Source organism: Lagenorhynchus albirostris, chromosome 1, assembly GCF_949774975.1.
Source record: "Lagenorhynchus albirostris chromosome 1, mLagAlb1.1, whole genome shotgun sequence".
NCBI lineage: Eukaryota > Metazoa > Chordata > Mammalia > Artiodactyla > Delphinidae > Lagenorhynchus > Lagenorhynchus albirostris.
Window position 1 is genome coordinate 4,113,908 of NC_083095.1, and position 6,001 is coordinate 4,119,908.

A 6,001-nucleotide genomic window follows, 5' to 3' on the forward strand; every position below is an offset into this window, starting at 1 on the left:
AAATGCCCCAGCTGTGTTTCCATGTATTTGTTTCTCATTGCTACTACAATAAATTACTAACTTAGCATCTTCAGTAACACAAATTTATTATCTAACACTTCTGGAGGTCAGAGGCTCAAAATGGTTCTCACTGGGTTAAAAATCAAGGTGTTGGCAGGGCTGAGTTCCTTCTGGAGGCTCCGAGGTAGAATTAGGTTTTCTGCCTTTTCCAGCTTCTAGAGGCCGCCTGCAGTCCTTGGCTCATGGCACCCCCTCCATCTTCAAAGCCAGGTGCACGACATCTTCCTGTCTCTCTCTCTCTTTTACCTCTGCTTCCACTGTCTCCTTTCCTTTCCCCTTTGCCATCTCTGACCCTCCTGCTTGCTCTGATAGGGACACCTATGTTTACATTGGGCCCATGCAGATAATCTGGGCTCATATCCCCAACTCAAGGTCCTTAACTGAATCACATCTGCAAAAGTCGCATATTCACAGGGGCTGGGGATTAGGATTTGGACATCTTTGGGGGTAATTATTTGGTCAACCACACCTTGGTTCCTGGATCCCAGCTGTGCTCTGATCACAGCTTCTGACCCTCTACCCCAGCAACCCTGGGGCTAGACTGGGTGGGGACCCTTAGTGACCCCATTACTCACCCCGGTCTCTCTCACCCTCTCAGTGGGCTGGAAACTATATCCCCAAAGGTGAGCTTAGACTCAAGAGCCTAAGGACCTAAGTTCAAACCCCAGCTGGCCATTTAGCATCTCTGTGACCTGGGCAAGTTGCTCAAACTCTCTGGCCTCAGTTTGCTCATCAGTAAAGAGGGGCTAACAGTAACACCCACCCACTCGAGGTGAGGTCAGGATTTCATGAGACCATATTCATAAATGCTTAAAATATTAGCATCATGTCCACCAGGCTCATCCATGTTGTTCCAAATGGCAGGATTTCCTTCTTTTTCATGGCTGAATAATATTCCATTGTACACATAAAACACAGTTGCTTTACCCATTCCTCCACTGATGGACACCTAGGTTGTTTCCATATCTTGGCTCTTGTGAATGATGCTGCAATGAACACAGGATGCAGATATCTTTTCAGTTATGCTTTTATTTTCTTTGGATAAATACCCACAAGTGGAATTGCTGGATCATGTGGTCATTCCACTTTTAAGTTTTGAGGAACATCCATACTGTTTTCCATAGTGGCTGCACCAATTTACATTCCCACAAGCAGTGCACATAGGTTCCCTTTTTTCCACATTCTCGCTGACACTGTTACTTCTTGTCTTTTTGATCATAGCCATGCTAACAGGTGAAACGTGTTATCTCATGGTGGTTTTGATTTGCATTTCCCTGATGATTAGTGATGTTGAACATTTATCTTTTCATGTGCCTGTTGGCTATTTGTTTTTCTTCTTTGGGAAAATGCCTATTCAGGTCTTCTGCCCATTTTTTGATCAGGTTATTTGTATTTTGGCTATTGAGTTGTATGAGCACCTTGTATATTTTGGATATTAACCCATTATCAGATATATGGTTTGCAAAGTTTTTCTCACATTCAGTAGGTGTTTTTTTCATTTTGTTGATGGTTTCCTTTGCTGTGCAGAGGCTTTTTAGTTTGAGATAGTCCCACTTGTTTTTTTTTTTTTTTATTGCCTGTGCTTTTGGTGTCGTATCCAAGAAATCACTGTCAAGACCAATGTCAAGGAGCTTTTTCCAATGCTTTCTTCTTAGACTTTGGTTTCAGATTCTACATTTAAATCTTCACTCCATTTTGAATTAATTTTTGTGAATGGTGTAAAAGTCCAGTTTCACTCTTTTGCATGTGGATATCCAATTTTCCCAACACCATTTATTGAAGAGTCTATCCTTTCCCCATTGTGTGTTTTTTGTGTACTTATCAAAGATTAGTTGACTGTGTAAGCATGAGTTTATTTCTGAGCCTCTATTCTGTTCCATTGGTCAATGTGCCTTGTTTTATGCCAGTACCATACTGTTTTGATTACTATAGCTTTGTAATATAGTTTGAAATCAGGACATGTGATGCCTCCAGCTTTGTCCTTCTTTCTCAAGATTGTTTTGGCTATTTAGGGTTTTTTATGGTTCCATATAAATATTAGGGTAGTTTTTTCTATTTCTGTGAAAAATCCATTGGAATTTAACAATATTAATTCTTCTCTTCCAATATTATGGGATATCTTTCCATCTATTTTTGTTCTCTTTAATTTCAAAGAAAGAATTTTTAAGGGGTCAGAGAAACAAAACTCATCTCATACAAAGGAACCTCCATAAAGCTATCAATGGATTTCTCAGCAGAAGCCTTGCAGGAAAGAATGAAAGGAGGTACTCAAAGTTCTGGAGAAAAACAAAACAAAACAAAACTGCCAACCAAGAATACTTTACCCATCAAAGTTTACCTTCAGAAATGAAAGAGAGATAAAGACTTCCCCAGACAAAAGCTGAGGGAATTCATCCCCACTAAACCTGCCTTGTAAGAAATACTAAAGGGAGGTCTTCAAGCTGAAATGAAAGGACACCGATTAGTAACATGAAAATATATGAAACTATAAAACTCACTGGTACAGGTAAGTATGTTGTCAAATTCAGAACACTCTAGTAATATTATGCTGGTATATAAATCACTTAACTCTAGTATAAGGGTTAAAAGACAAAGGTATTAAAAATGACTATATTTACAACAATTTGTTAATGGATATACAGTACAAAAATTTTAAATCGTGACATCAAAAACACAAAATGTGGGGGATGAATCAAAGGTTAGACCTTTTGTATGCAATCAAAGTTAAGTTGTTACCAGCTTAAAATAGACTGTTGCAACTATAAGATGTATTATGTAAGCCTTATGGTAATCACAAAGGAAAAAACCTATAGTAGATGCACAAAAGATAAAGTGAAAGGAATCAAAGAATATGCTATGGAATATCACAAAAGAGGAGAGAGGAAAGGAAAAAAAGAGAGGAATAAAGGAACAAAGGAAATACAAAATAGTCATAAAACCACAAGATAACAATACTTAGGTCTTACTTATCAGTAATTACTTTAAATGTAAGTAGGTTAAATTTTACTCTCAAAAAACATAGAGTGGCTGTATAGGCAAAAAACCAAGACTCAATTATATGCTACCTACAGGATACTCACCTCAGCTTTAAGGACACAGATAGGCTGAAAGTGAAGGGATGGGAAAAGCTATTCCATGCAAAGGGAAACCAAAAGAGAGCAGGGGTAGCTATGCTTACATCAGACAAAATAGATATGAAGTCAAAAACTGTAACAAGAGACAAAGAAGGTCACTATATAATGATAAAGGGATGACTTCATCAAAAGCATATAACAATTATAAATATATGTGCACCTAACATTGTAGTACCTAAATATGAAGCAAATATTAGCACACCTGAAGGCAAAAATAGACAGCAATGCAAAAGTAGTAGAGAACTTCAATATTCCACTTTCAACAATGGATAGATCATCTAGATGGAAAATCAATAAGGAAATATTAGACTTGAGCTACACTTTAGAGAAGTGGATCTAACAAACATATAGGAAAATTCCATACAACATTCTTCTTAAAGCACACACTTCTCCAGGATAGATCATATGTTAGGCCACTAAACAAGTCTTAACAAAGTTAAGAAGATTGAAATTATATCAAGTATTTTTTCTGACCACAATGGTATGTAACTAGAAATCAATAACAGGAAGAAAATTGTAAAATTCACAAATATGTGTAAATTAAACAACACACTCCTGAACAATCAATGAGTCAAAGAAGGAATAAAAAGCTAAAATTTTAAAATCTTGAGAAAAATGAAAATGGAAACACAATATACCAAAACTCATAAGATGCAACAAAAGCAGTTCTAAGAGGGGAAGTTTATAGAAATAAACATCTAAATTGAGAAAAAAGATGCATGTCAAATAAACAACCTAATTTTATACCTCAAGTACCTAGAAAAAGTGGAGAAACTAAGTCCAAAGTTAGCTGAAGGAAGGAAATAATAAAGATCAGAGCGGAAATAAATGAAATAGAAGAAAAACAATAGAAAAATCAACAAAGTGAAGCACTCGTTTTTAAAGATAATAAAATTAGCAAACCTTTAGCTAGACCAAGATAAAAAGAGAGAAGACTCAAATAAGTAAATCAGAAATGAAAGAGGAGACATCACAATTGATACCAGAAAAATACAAAGGAACATAAGAGACTCATATGGAGTCTATACATGTCATCTATTTATAGATGGTATGATATTATATAAGGAAAACACTAAAGACTCCATTTAAAAAAAACTGTTGGAACTAATAACTGAATTCAGTAAAGGTTCAGAATACAAAATCAATATACAAAAATCAGTTGCATTTCTATACACTAATAACAAATTATCAGAAAGAGAAATTAAGACACTAATCCCATTTACAATTGCATCAAAAAGAATAAAATACTCAGGAATAAATTTGAGGAGGTAAAATATCTGTATATTGAAAACTATAAGACAATTGAAAGAAATTGAAGAAGACACAAATAATTGGAAAAGTATCCCATGGTGATGAATTGGAAGAATTAACATTGTTAAATGTCCATACTTCCCCAAGCCATCTATAGACTCAATGCAATCTATATCAAAATATCAATGAAATTTTTCACAGAAATAAAACAAACAGTCCTCATATTTATATGGAACCACTAAATAGCCAAGACAAAGCTGGAGGCATCACACTTCCTGATTTCAAACTGTACTCAAAGATATAGGAATCAAAAGAGTATGGTATGGGCATAAAACTGGACACAATGAAAAAGAGACTGTCTTTTCTCCATTGTATTTTCTTGCCTCCTTTGTTGTGGATTAACTGACCATAAGTGAATGGATTTATTTCTGGGCTCTCTATTCTATTCCATTGATCTATGTGTCTGTTTTTGTGCCAGTACCATACTGTTTTGATTGCTGTAGCTTTGTTGTATAGTCTGAAGTCAGGGAGCAGGACTCCTACAACTCTGTTCTTCTTTCTCAAGATTGTTTTGGCTATTTGGGGTCTTTTGTGTTTCCATACAAATTTTAACATTATTTGTTCTAGTTCTGTGAAAAATGCCATTGGTATTTTGAGAGGGATTGCATTGAATCTGTAGATTGCCTTGGGTAGTATAGTAATTTTGACAGCATTGATTCTTCCAATCCAACAACATGGTATATTATTTCCATCTGTTTGTGTTATCTTCAATTTCTTTCATCAATGTCTTATAGTTTTCAGAGTACAGGCATTTTGCCTCCTTAGGTAGATTTATTCCTAGTTATTTTATTCTTTTTAATGTGATGATAAATGGGATTGTTTCCTTAATTTTTCTGATACTTCATTGTTAGCGTATAGAACTGCAACTGGTTTCTGTGTATTAATCTTGTATCCTGCAACTTTACCAAATTCATTGATGAGCTCTAGTAGTTTTCCAGTGGTGTCTTTAGGATTTTCTGTGTATACTATCATGTCAACTGCAAACAGTGACTTTTTAAATCCTCCTTTCCAATTTAAATTCCTTTTATTTCTTTTCCTTCTCTGATTGCTGTGGCTAGGATGTCCAATACTATGTTGAATAAAAGTGGCAAAGTAGGCATCCTTGTCTTGTTCCTGATCTTAGAGGAAATGCTTTCAGCTTTTCACCATTGAGTATGATGTTAGCTGTGGGTCTGAAATATATGGCCTTACGTTGCAGTATGTTCCCTCTATGTCTGCTTTCTGGTGAGTTTTTATCATAAATGGATGTCGAATTTTGTCAAAAACTTTTTCTGTATCTATCGAGATGATCATGTGATTTTTATTCTTCAATTTGCTAATGTATCACATTGAATGATTTGTGGATATTGAAGAATCCTTGCATGTCTGGGATAAATCTCACTTGATCATGGTGTATGATCCTTTTAATGTATTGTTGGAATTGGTTTGCTAGGATTTTGTTGAGAATTTCACATCTATTTTCATCAGTGATGTCAGCCTGTAGTTTTCTTTTTGTG